At 45.4% G+C, this 13,487-nt stretch overlaps 1 protein-coding gene across 4 annotated transcripts in view; it reads left to right on the top strand.

The window, feature by feature from the left end:
* Positions 1-13,487, top strand: part of arhgap32b (Rho GTPase activating protein 32b) — a gene marked incomplete at its 3' end in the record, with an annotated part of 173,871 nt that overhangs the window by 18,601 nt on the left and 141,783 nt on the right. For 3 of the 4 annotated variants that reach the window (XM_079283250.1, XM_079283248.1, XM_079283246.1), the window contains exon 1: positions 11,642-11,866. The exons of the other annotated variant lie outside the window; for it this stretch is intronic. Of the gene's footprint in view, positions 1-11,641; positions 11,867-13,487 lie in introns of those variants that run through there. 4 annotated transcript variants of the gene reach the window in all.

The raw sequence follows: 13,487 nt of genomic DNA, 5'->3' as shown, positions 1-13,487 counted from the left end.
TGATGCATTGTCTGCAGGGTTGAGTCCAGTCTTTATGTGGCGCCATTGGCCTGTGTGTGTCAGATCCCGAATAGTGGTCACTCTGTTAGCCACGTAGGTCTGAAACCTTCTGGTGTCATTTTGGATATATTTTAATACGGCGGTGCTGTCGGTCCAGAAAACTGAGTCTCCGAGGGTTGACTCGAGCTCTCTCCTTAACATCCTGTCCATCCTAGCAGCGAGGACTGCACTGGCAAGCTCCAGTCTTGGGATTGTCACCACCTTTTAAAGGTGCAACTCTTGCCTTCCCGATCACAAACATCATGTGAGGTAGTCCGTTGTTACTGGTCAGCTTCAAATAGCTGACTATCCCGTAACCTCTTTCACTTGCATCGCAGAAGTGGTGCATCTGTGCTCTAGTAACTTCAAAATCTGGTGGCTTAAAGCATCTCTTGATTCTTAGACTGGAAATCAGGTTAAGATCTTTAAGCCACTCCTTCCATCTCTCTGTGTAAGCAGTTGGTATCGATTCATCCCATCCACAATTCAGCTTGCACAGGTCCTGCAGTATTCCTTTCCCTGTCAGCATGACTGGTCCTATGAACCCAAGAGGATCGTATACTGAGTTCAACACAGACAAAATGCTTCTGCGGGTGACCGATTGTTGTTTCGGGGTGATCGAGAAGAAGAACGTGTCTGACTCAATGTCCCACCGCATGCCAAGAGCCCTTTCTATGGGCAGTTTGTCTTTGTCGAGGTCTAGATCTTTGACCTCTTTTGCCCTCTCTTCAGCTGGAACAGAGGCAAGGACTGCTCGACTGTTACTGGTCCATTTGATGAGTCTAAATCCACCTGTGGTGCATACTGATCTGAGCTCTTTCACCAGACAGATCGCCTGGCTCTCGCTTCGGACAGATTTGAGGCAGTCGTCTACATACTCTGGCACTTTTTCTGCATGTCCTTTCCTCAAGACATCACTCATGAAGCCATTATAGTCTTTCCGAAAGGCTTCATCTTTCTGGAATCTGCAGGCAAGATTTAATACTCTTTGTTCCGCCATTTTCCTGTTGTTTGGCAGGCTGATGTTATCCTGGCGGAACGGAAGTCTTATTTCGTAGTGGCCTTCTTTCCTTTTGACCGAGTTGTTCATCACTTGTAGGAATTTCTTATCTTCAAATGAGTGTTCTTGTTTTTCATTGTAGGCCAACTCTGAGAAGTCCTGGTTATATTGGTGTATCAGGAGCTCTTCCAGCTTGGCCACTGATATTCTATTGGACGTTATCTGTGGTCGACCATGCTCATCCATAGGTGCAGTACTGCAGAGTGGTCCATTTATAGTCCAACCTAGGCTTGTTAGGACTGCGTAGGGCCCCTCCCCTTGGCTATTGATCACTCTCAGTGGCTCCATAGCCTTTGGGACATTTGCACCGATCAATAGGCCTACCTCTGCCTTGATGGTTCTTAGTTGGACCTCCTTTAGATAAGAGCATCCTTTTATGTCCATTTCTGTAGGAATGTTCTCTTGACTGACAGGAATGGCATCTTGTGTGAAGACTTCAGGAAGCTCTATGAAGCTGTTGCCATCCAGGCTGCATACTTCCAGTACTCTTATTGCTTGGGTTTTCACAGGCTTTTCATGACCCATTGTTCGGAGTAAGATCTCTGTTTTCTTTCCTCGGACGGACAACTGTTCCATCAGGTTTTCCGTGACAAAGGTAGCAGTGCTTCCAGGGTCTAGAAACGCATAGGTTTCTATCAAACAGCTGCCTTTATGTGCCTTTATCTTTACAGGTACCACTGCTAACTTGTAGTCTGTGGTTCTGTCCACTGTTTGGGCTGCTGATGAAACTCTAGCAATGTAATTGCTCCTGGTGTCTGAGTCATGCTTAGCTGCTGGCTTGGTACTTCCTGGAGTAAAGTTCTCTATATGCAAGACCGTGGGATGTTTCTTCTCACAGGAACGACACGAGACGTTTCTTGCATTCTTTACTCATATGACCTTTGACCAAGCAGGCAAAACACAGTCCATTTTTCTTTAGCAGCTCAATTTTCTCCTTATGGGGAATCTTTGCTATTATTTCACATGTTTCCATCACATGATTTCCTTTACAAAAAGCACAGGGCTTGAGGGTAAGTCTCTTTTGGATATTCTCTCATTTGTGCTTCCGGCAGGGTCCTGGATATCCCCGAAGACGGGATTTTTAATGATTCTGACCTGTTTTTCCATAAACCGAACAAGGTCATGGAATGTAGGTCTCTGCTGTGTTCTTTCAGTGATGTCACATACAGCAGACCGCCATTTCTCTCCAAGTTTAAATGGGAGTTTGAAAACAAGTCTTTTCATGTTAGATGGCGAGTCCAGCTCTGACCTGTATGGGAGGTCCTGAACTGCATTACCACAGCCTCTTAGATAGAGGGCGTAGCTATGAAGTGCCTTTCCATCATCTGTTCGTATTTGGTTCCAGTTCAAAGCCTTTTCAACGTATGCAGATATGACTTTGAAATCATCACCAAAGTGATATTTAAGCAGGCGCTTTGCTTCCTCGTAACCAGTCGTGGCGTTCATGTGAAAGCAGCTTTGAACTAGTTCCTTTGGCTGTCCAGCAGTATACTGTTCCAGGAAGTACAGTCGATCCTCGTCACTGTTGGTTTTGTCCTCGATGTTGTGCTTAAAAGCCTTCATAAATGGCCTGAAAGCGAGAGGATCGCCGTCAAACACCGGAACCTCCCTTCTTGGGAGTTTAGATTCTTTCTGCTGCATCACTAGCAGGTCCGTTAAGTCTGTCTGTCTTTGTATAATGTTTGTGAGATCGATGCTCTGAGCTATTTCACTTCTGGGAGTGGATTCGCCTCGTCTGCGTGGTCCATCAGAAACCACAGCTCTGCTTGTGTGAGGGTTTGTTGCTCTTGGTTGTTGTTCAGACGGTCTTGTGATTCCAGTTAGTGGTCGGTACCGAACGTGCATCAATCTCTGTAATGGTGTTTTAGGTATGGTTCCCATCCGTGCATACTCCAGCTGTGATAGGCTTTCTTCGGTTTTGTCAGATGCATTTATCCGTTGTTCCCTTTCTTTTCCGGGTTCTGATGCTTCATTATTTTCAAATTCCTCCAGAGCCTTTAGCCTCGCATCAGCTGCAGCAATGTTTGCTTCCAAGTCTAGAGATTCCATTCTTTAACTTAGTTGATGCTTCTCCGTTTCCATTTTTAAACCCAGCTGATGCATCTCCGTTTCCAGCTCATGTTTCTTTTTAAGAGCTTCAGCTCTGGCCTGCAGAACAGCTTTGTCTGCAGCTACCTTCATGCATGCTGAAACCACAGATGAAGATTTGGAACTTTTGGAACCTTTCGAACTCCTTGAGCCAATCTGCGAGACACTGTCCCCAGCCTGCACAAGAGTCTGTGGGTCCGGCTGAGGTGTTAACCATTGATCCACTTTAGCCATAGAAGCTTCGTAATCAGCCATTTTTGGCTCATACCAGTCCAAAGTTTCATTCATTCTCACATCCTCAGGCAGCAATAACTGAACAGATTCATGAGACACTTTAAATTCATCCAGCAGTCTTAGAAATTCATTTGCAGCTTCGTTAACATCATCAACATCAGCACCGTCTTTCATCATTGTTTTTATCTCATTCATTTTCCGTATACAGTGTGAGAGTTTCCCTCTACGTGTTGCGCTGAGTGATTTAAACGCTTTCCTTTGTTGTGCGGCGTCCATCTCAGTAACACCGGCTTCAGTGACTGCCCGTTCACTTCCTTCTGCCATCAGTTCGCTCTCAGCCTTTAATATTCGTTTGTAGGGTTTTTTTCCAAGTAATTCCGACACCTTTTGTTGGAATATTCGTTAGTTTTTCGGTTACTTCTCTATTTATTTATTTTCATGCGCACGGCTGTGCTTTGTTTCCGTTTCCGTGCAGCGATATTGATCAGCGTCCTGCCGTTTATAGTTTCAGTGGTTTTGTAATTTAAAGGCAGTTTGTGGATTTATTTGTCTGCTCATCGAACATTTCCTTAGTTTCCTTTGTCAGCTTTAATGTTTGATCTTAACCAGGTTCAGAAAACAGCGCATCCACTCGTTTACTCACGGTACCGGTGAAATCACATTCTGGCCGCAGTCCAGATCAATCCAAACGACAGTGACTCTGGGCCTCCTTCTCTCATGTCCACGTTGACTGGCGTCCTGATGGGGTATTTTCAACTTATTGTAGGAGCGGTCGGTCGATTAACGCGCATTCTCTCATAGTGTCACTTCAAAACTTTCTTTTATTCCAGAACAGCATCAGAAGCATACATGGAAGTCATCTTAAACAGAAAATCCCGCTTTGTCTCATAATGCGGTTTCGTAATGCGGCTGAAAATAGTTAGCCCTTCCGCTCTCTAGTCGAACGAACACACCTGCACGTCCTCAGGTGAGGTCTACATAAAGAGTTAACGCCCCCTGACGTCATCATTGTGTCATAATCATTTCGGCACTAACATCTTAACAGGTTCAACAGTAAATCATAATTAGCATGGTTTGATGTACAATCGGTAGCATGACTATACTTTCCTTAAAAGTATAGAATGTTTTAAGTCCTGAGTTAACCAGTGCGCATGGGTGTGACCAATGTTCCCTCTAAGCTGCGCGCTTGAGCAATCGCGCACTGCTCGCACATTCTCAGCGCACAAGAAAATCTATGCAGCGCATAAAATAAAATTCAACATAAACGTATTAATTAATATCTAATATTAGTCCTAATCTTATCTAATCAATTAAACCAATAATAATAATAATAATAATAATTTTGTTTTCTGTACTATTTTGCAACGTAACTCAGTGAGTGACAGGTGTCCAGCCAATGATACGATTCGGTTCACTTACGCTACGCAGCCAATCATAGCATTGACACTATTGCCCTGCCCATTCGCGCCGTGCAGGTTAGCTAGCTAACAACAGTGCGGCGGAGTTACGAGACGCAAATGCTAACCCCTTATCATGGCGAAACGAACGGGCAGCGACACATCCACTCACCAAGCCATTGGAAAAAAGAAATGTGGTTCTTTTAAGATGGAATGGCTGTCGGAGTATGTTCAAATAGAAGAACAAGCGGTGAAACTGGGTGAGATTTCTTCTTTTTCGAGGGGGAAGGGTCTACTCTGCAAAACATGCAGCGAAGCTAAAGTAGCAAATGAGTTTTCCGAGGGAAAAATGTGGACTGAATGGAAGTTGGACTACCTCAAGCGTCACATTCAGCAGAAAAAAATAAAAATAAAATCAAAACAGCATCCAGAAATCGTCTTGAAGTGGCACATTTGGACCAGCTGATGCGCATAAAGTCAAAGCAAGAAGCAGACGAATCCATCAACCTGGACAAAGTGTACAACCATTGGAGAAGTGAGAAGGACAGACGTGAAAAATAAGGTAAAATTTAAGTCAGATTTGTGCATATTCTCGTGACATTTATTAAGATTTTTTACTTATGGATATTAATCATTCAATTATGTTACTACTAGATCATTTATGGGTAGTAGAAATGATAATAAAAAACTGAGTAATTACATATTTTACAGACAGAGTTACAGGAATTTACACTGTATCACAAGCTACAGCACACGTCATTGTGCAAAATGTGAATGTTTTAATGTGAACAAAATGTTATGTCTGAAAGGTGTATATGTATCATTTCTTCCAGAACAGGACCCTCACACAGGCCACAACAGGACCTCACACAGGCCAAAGCAGGACTATTCCCATGGCCAAGCAAGACTCTCACATAAAACATACTACACATCTCATGAACAACAAGATTTTTGTCTTTTTCCTTTAAAGTTTGTCAAATCACTTATATTAAAAGTAAACTAGTGAAAATTGCTGCTGTAATTTGATTCTTTTAATAAGCCATGTAACTTGCTATGATCCAAGGTTTTGAACAGGTGTGATACTGGTGTGTGGCCACAGCGTGCACATCTGATGTTGCTCACAGTGGTCCTCAGTGTGCTCAGGGAGCTTGTGTGTATGCCCAGACACATGAAAAATTAGAGGGAACATTGGGTGTGACGCAGTTTGTTCTAGAGGAACGGAAGACGTGTAACAGTTGTTCGTGGATACGTATTAAAGTAGTCTGAAACATGTACAGTTGTCGCTGGATTTATTGAGTTAACATGGTAGCAGAGGATGGCGGCTGGCAATTACAAAGTTCCGCCGCCGTTTGACGAGAAGAAGTCCTACGAGAGCTGGAAAAATGAGGTTGAAATTTGGAGGCTGGTGACGGACCTCAAGGAGAAGAAGCAGGCCTTGGCGGTCGCTTTATCGCTGACGGGAAGAGCGAGGGAAAGTGCAGTAGAAATTGCCGCAGTGGATTTGAACGACGAAGGAATGAATGTACTTCTCTCGATTACATTGTCGAGTTTGAGCGCCGGTACAACAGAATACGTAAGTTCAAGATGGAGCTTCCAGATGCTGTGTTAGCTTTCAAGCTACTTGATACTGCAGGACTTAATGTTAAAGACAAACAATTAGCGCTTACCGCGTGTCCAAACCTATCGTTTGTAAACATGAAGTCAGGCTTGAAAAGAGTATTTGGCGATAATTCTCCACAAGAGGGAGCTGTTGACCTCTGTGTGTGTGGGGGTGCTGCTGACTGTGCCTACTACACACGGTTTACTGGCAAACGTGAAAGTAATGTCAGGTCAAGCCCACAGATCCATACGGCTGTTCAAGGGACGAATCCACTGGACAGATACGGGAGAAGATCAAGATGTGCAGTCTGCCAAAGCACATATCACTGGGCAAAAGATTGTCCTCACAAAAATGAACATGCAAAATTAACAGAGGATGATAAAGTGACAGATGTTGAAGAATGCAACATTACTTTGTTGTCAAAAGAATCGTTGTCTGACACAGAGATATTCATGGTGGAGTCTCTAGGATCAGCCGTCATTGACACAGCTTGCACTAGAACTGTGTGTGGAGAAAAATGGCTTGATCATTACATGAGTGGACTAACACAACGTGAGTTACTGAAAATGGGGGACACAAAGAGTATAAGATCATTCAAGTTTGGTGATGGGAGAGTTGTTCATTCTACAAAGAAAGTGAAAATCCCAGCCATGATAGGACAGACTAGATGTCACATTGAAACAGAAGTGGTCCCAGTAAATATCCCATTGCTTTTAAGCAAAACTTCACTGAAAAGAGCAGGTGCTGTTTTAGACATTGAAAATGACAAAGCCACAATGTTTAAACAGCCAGTGAAACTTGAACTAACATCTTCAGGACATTACTGTGTGAACATCAGAGATGTGAGTAACCCAGATGAACATGAGCTCCAGAATGAGGATGACATTCTCACTGTGACAGAAAACATGACAACAAAAGAAAAACAGAAAGTTCTGTTGGAACTACACAAGCAATTTGGACACGCCTCTGTTGACAGACTGAAAAAACTACTGGCCTGCTCGGGTAATGCTGATGATGAATGCACCACAATCCTTAAGGACATTGTAAAGAATTGTGAGACGTGCATCAGATATAGCAAACCAAAGCCAAAGCCTGCAGTGGGTTTGCCCATGGCCTCAACCTACAATGAAACTGTAGCTGTGGATTTGCATGAGCTAGAGCCGGGAGTGTGGTATCTGCATGCAATTGACCACTTCACACGATTCAGTGCAGGGAGTATCGTCACCACCAAGAAACCCAAAGAGATTGTGAAGCACTTTATACATTGCTGGATAAGTGTTCATGGTCCTCCACGCAGACTGTTCCGTGACAATGGGGGTGAATTCAACAACGAAGATATGAGGAACATGGCTGAAAGCTTCAACATTGAAGTGAAAACAACTGCAGCTTACAGCCCATGGAGCAATGGGCTTTTGGAAAGGCATAATCAAACACTCACTGAAATCCTGATGAAAGTGAAGAAGGAAATAATGATGTGTTTGAAGAGGTGAATGATGAAGGCCAGAAATTCATCTCTACGAGGTGGGTGTGCACACTCAAGGAGACACCTGATGGTGTTGTACCTAAAGCGAGATTAGTTGCAAGAGGCTTTGAAGAAATGAACACTCAGGAGCTCCCTAAAGACTCACCTACATGTGCCTCGGAGTCTCTAAAAATGATTATGGCAGTGATATGTCAAAAGAAATGGCAGCTAAACTCTATGGACATTAAAGCAGCCTTTTTACAAGGCAAAGCGTTAACCCGAAATGTCTATATCCGTCCTCCCCAAGAAGCTCAGAGCAAGGGAATTCTATGGAAGTTAAAAAAGTGTGTTTATGGCCTTGCAGATGCGTCTCTGTATTGGTACAACAGAGTGAAAGACACTATGCAGCAGTTGGGAGCTACTGTGTCACGAGTTGATCCAGCAGTGTTCTACTGGGTGGATGACTCCTGCAATGTGATGGGACTCCTTGCTTGTCACGTGGATGATTTCATCTGGGGTGGTTCAGAAACATTCTCCACAACAGTCATCCCTCACTTGAAAGTTGCTTTTCAAGTTGGACGTGAAGAGCACAACAGCTTCAGCTACATTGGAATGGAGGTTCACACTTTAGAGGATGAGATACAAGTGCAACAAAGTATCTACATAAAGAATCTACAACCCATTCCTGTGGACCCCAACAGAGCCACACAGCGAGAGGCTCCTCTAACAGACACTGAGACTGACATGTTAAAGTCGAAGATTGGCCAAATATTGTGGGTAGCAAGGCAGAGTAGACCCGACATAATGTGTGACATATCCATCCTAGCATCAAGTGTAAAGCATGCTACTGTTCAGACTCTGCACTCTGCAAACAAACTTGTCAGGAAACTGAGATCAGAAGAGGTGATCTTGAGGTTTCAGCACTTGGGAAGAGACAGCTCGCTGAAACTAGTGGTGTTCAGTGATTCCTCGATGGGAAACCTTCCAGACGGAGGCACTCAAGGCAGACACCTGGTCGTGCTTATGGGAGAGAATGGAAGATTTTCACCCATATGCTGGCAGTCAAAGAGGATCAGGAGAGTTGTCCGAAGCACCTTAGCAGGAGAGACTTTGGCACTTGCAGATGGCATTGACAGTGCAGTCTTTTTGGCTACACTCTACTCAGAACTTACCACAGGTGATTGCACACGGAACAATTTGCCCATTGTGTGTGTAACGGACAATCACTCTCTTCTTGATGCTGTCAAGTCCACCAAAACAGTCACTGAAAAGAGACTCCACCTCGAAATCAGCAGCGTCAAGGAGCTCGTCCACTCTGGGACCATCCAGCAGATTATGTGGTCAGCCTCCAAGGAACAGCTCGCTGACTGCTTGACTAAGAAGGGGACATCTGCACTTGTTCTGCTGAGGGCTCTCAGCGAAGGTGTATGGCAACTTAAAGGCTAAACGAGCTAATCAACAAAAGCCTTACTACCCTCAAACTCTAGTCATTAAAATTGCAAGTTTAAACCTGTGTTTATATGTTTAAGGTTCTAAAAAACAAATGTTTGTTTTTGTGACTGTTTTTCTTTAAAGAGAAAGGGGAGTGTGTTAAGTCCTGAGTTAACTAGTGCACATGCGTGTGACGCAGTTTGTTCTAGAGCAGCGGTTCCCAAACTTTTTAGGCCGCGCACCCCCTTCTACATCCCGACCGGGTTCGCGCGCACCCCCCCCCCCCCCCTTAATAAAAAAAAAAAAAAAGAAGCAACAGAGCCTTTTACGCCTTCATAGCCGCATAAGAATCGGACCAATGAGAGAACAGTTTGCTCGCGCGTGGCATTTGTTTACAAGATTTAGTCCGCTGTTAAATGTTGCAGTGTGAACACAAACCGAACAAAGGAGCAAGTGCAACAAAGCAAACGAACTGAAGGTGTGAAAACGCCCTGAAACACTGCAACAAAGTTTCAATAACTTTCAGTGACACAAGGCGTCACTTTTAAAGAGCAATACGGATGCGAGCACACACGCACAGGCTCAGAGGCAGATTATCACATTTAATTTACAATCAATGAGCGACTAATGTAGCCAGGATGTCTTCGGACAAAGCATCGATGCAGCGACACAGTGTTGTTGGACACCGGGATCATGTCCAACTTTTTTGCTTCTTTCTCCCCAATCATACATTCCACCATCTCTCTGGCAGCTGGCGAGCTCACGTCTTCTGCGATTGTGTGCGGTAGCCCCTTTCTCGCTATTCTGTAACCAGATATGAAGCCCGTAGTGCGTCATTTATAGACCAACACATGAATGAGACTCCAGTTGTTTTTGGCTGTTTTGTAACTCCTCCGATTTCGATATAAACAATGTAAGGGGCGTTTGACTTGCACTGGCATGCTTGGTGTTCAGGTGGCGACGTAAATAAGAGCTTCAGACTGTTAGCCAGAACCTCACTGCACACCACGCACTGTGGCTTTGGGCAATCTGCGTTGCCAATCCAAGTGAAGCCCAGACACAGATACTTTTCATCATATTTCCTCTTTTTTCCCAGTCTGATGCTCACCCTCGTTTCCTCTTTTTTCACCTTGACTCCGCGATGGGCCGATGTGCTCCCGATTTGTCTGTGCTATCCCTTCCTCCTTTCCGGTCTCCTCCGTCTCATCTTCCTCTGACTCTGGCTGGATTTCTTCTCCCGGTCTCCCCCCAACGCACCTCTCCGTTCCCCTCGCCTCCGATTCCTCTCTCTCTCTCTCCTCTTTTACGACTGATAGCTTCAGATGTCCCACCTGACAGTTTTTAAATTAAAATTACATTTTTTTTTTTATATTTAATATTATTACACCATCAGACCGCCATTACACTTTTCCTCTCGCGCACCCCCTAGAGGCAGCTCGCGCACCCCACTTTGGGAATCCCTTATTTAGTACATTTTGGTCCATTTAGAGTCAAACAGACCATAAAGCAGGGGATGCTTTAGGGCAGGGCTACACTGTGATTGACAGGTCTCTGCTGCTACCAGAACCATATACGACGTCTCTGTCACTCCTCCACATATCAAATATGGTAACTTCCCTTTATCGGGTGCAAGAAACCAACATGGCGACGGCTGTAATACAAGATGTTGACGGCAAAATCTCAGAACTCGAGGCTGCAATACAGCAGTCCACAAAGCAATAGGTGACGTCCCGATGACTACGTCCACTTCTTATACACATGGTCTAGATACAGTGCTGCTTCTATATGAGATAGAGAAAATGGCATTTTTCATAAAACAAGGGATTGGTTTGAGAAAAACAAAAGTTTAAACCATTGATGTTCTGGGTTGAAATAGAGAGCGGAGGATATCACGGCGGCCAATGTTGGTGTCTGACTGTTAATCACAGAGCGCCGTGCGTGCCAGAATCTCCATGTGTTAACACCGAAGTGAAATCCTGCTTTGCAAAGCTCCATCAGCATGACTTATTTGATCGATAGACTACACACACAATTAATGATTTTTTCTTCTTCCTCCCTGCCCTCTCATCCTTCTCCCATGCCAGTCTTCCCGTTCCTTTTCCTCTTTACCACAGTCCTTCCTCCCCTCTCATTATTCCCCACTTTTTTTCCTCCTCCGTCATCCTCCCTCTCTTGTCTCTACATGTGATTTCTTAAATCTCATTCGTATTTCTCCCCCCTGATCTACCTCTTCACATCCTCCCCTTCCCTCCCCCTCCCTCCCTCTCTCTCTCTCTCTCTCTCTCTCTCTCTGCTCTTCTGGCAGGCTGCTCATTGCAGTGAGTCAGTATCATGGAGGCAGGCAGCGGGGCTGCCGCAGCGGTGGGGAGTGCAGCGCTCGGACTGCTGGGAGCCACAGCCACATCCGGCCATGACATCTTGGACAGGTAAGAGCGAGGAACGAGGCCGACGTGCGCCCTCGAGGGGACAGACGGGCCCGTCCTCCGTCAGAGTAAGGCGAGGAGGAAAAGTGTGTGTCTGTGGAGAGAAGAACCACACCTCAGGTTGTAGTTTTGGTGAGCATGCTAGTTTGTTTATAGTCAGAGTAGGGGGGCTATGGAGTGTGTGTGTGTGTGTGTGTGTGTGTGTGTGTGTCTGTCTGTCTATCCTATTATGCTCTGTGTGCATGTGTGTGTCTTCCGCTGTGTCATTACTCTCGCTGTATGGGAGAAAAACGCTCAGTTTTTGACAGTTGGAGAAACTGGTTTGGCCTCCTCCATGCCTCAAGGAGAAATGACACCAGGGTATGCGCATGCAGAGGGGAGAGGAGGGGGGGTGGCGCCGTAGCTCAGCCGATAGGGTGAGTTTGCACAGTCACCACCCCACCCTCTATTTAACCCCCATCAGCCCATAGCCACTCGGGTGACTACTAGCCACCGCCGGAAACCCCTCGTTGAGATTCCCCGTTGCTGGCGGATGAGCCAATCCAAGAACCACCGCCTCCACCGACGAGCCAAATGGATCAGCTTTCAGCCAGTTACGTCATCGCTACAGCTGTACACCCACACACCCGTGCACTGTCATCGCACACACACATACACTCTCAAACATTCACACACATGGACTCGCCTCCCAGGGATGTTTTCGGACAAATATAGCAGTCACACGTGCATGCGATACAAACGCACACACAACAAACAGACGTTTGTCTTTGCTGTCAGGGTGAAGGGGGGGCGGGGGGCTTCTCTGGACTTCAGCTCTCTCATTGGCCAACAGGTGCTGTTGGGAGGATCACTCATCAAATCAATCTCAGTTGTTGTTATGCTCTCAGCCAAACTAATCTCCCAACACGTCCCGGGGATCTCCTATGACACACTGAGCAAGCCGAGATGGAAATTTAGGCGGTGACTCATTTAATCATTTCTTTACTATTTCTGTTAGTCATTGATCGCATGCGGACTCCACCAGCCTTCTCCGAGATCCACAGAAATATACTTCCTGCCTTACATCTGTTCCCATGTCACTCCACCAGGTAGCCTGTAGCTTCCCTCCCCAGCGTTATTGCTAAGGCAGCATGATGTGGGTTCATTCCCACCGCTGGATTAGTGTGTGCGTCACTGGCTGCACATGTGTGTGCATCTGTCTGTGTTTTTATTTTTGCAAATGTTTGCTGCTGTATGTTATCTTTTTTGGAGGTTGATTGAGGGGGGGGGGATTACAGTTAAGGCTGCTCAGCACTTCACTTCCAGTCCTGAACTGGGTCTAAATCCTGCACTGGGGTTACCATGGCAGCAGCAGCTTAGCATACATTAGACAGCGGTCCAAAGTTACTACTGGGTGTGAAGAGAGGAGAGCGATGAAGAGGAAAGGGGAAAGAGATGTTCTTCTTCTACTAAATTCATTCGAGATGATGTCACATACAATATATGTGAGGGCTCCATTGCAGCGGAGTATTTATTTTATCGGGGGGGGGGGCAGTGCATTATAGGAATCGATCAGATCATCTGCAGCCAGGAGTCAGGGGGCCAGATTTGGGAAAACTAGGCCCCCCAGGTGGTGATGCAGAGAAAGAGAGTGAAAGTGCTGTTAAACTGTTTGTGATTCCTCTATCCAGTCAGACGGATGAGAGGACCACAGAGCAGTACAGTAGATTTAGAGGTGCTACATTTCATATTCAGAACATCGATATAGCATCAA

Source organism: Melanostigma gelatinosum (assembly GCF_949748355.1).
Source record: "Melanostigma gelatinosum genome assembly, chromosome: 14".
NCBI classification, from domain to species: domain Eukaryota; kingdom Metazoa; phylum Chordata; class Actinopteri; order Perciformes; family Zoarcidae; genus Melanostigma; species Melanostigma gelatinosum.
Note: the sequence above shows the minus strand (reverse complement) of the source record. Positions and strands in the feature narration are given on the sequence as shown.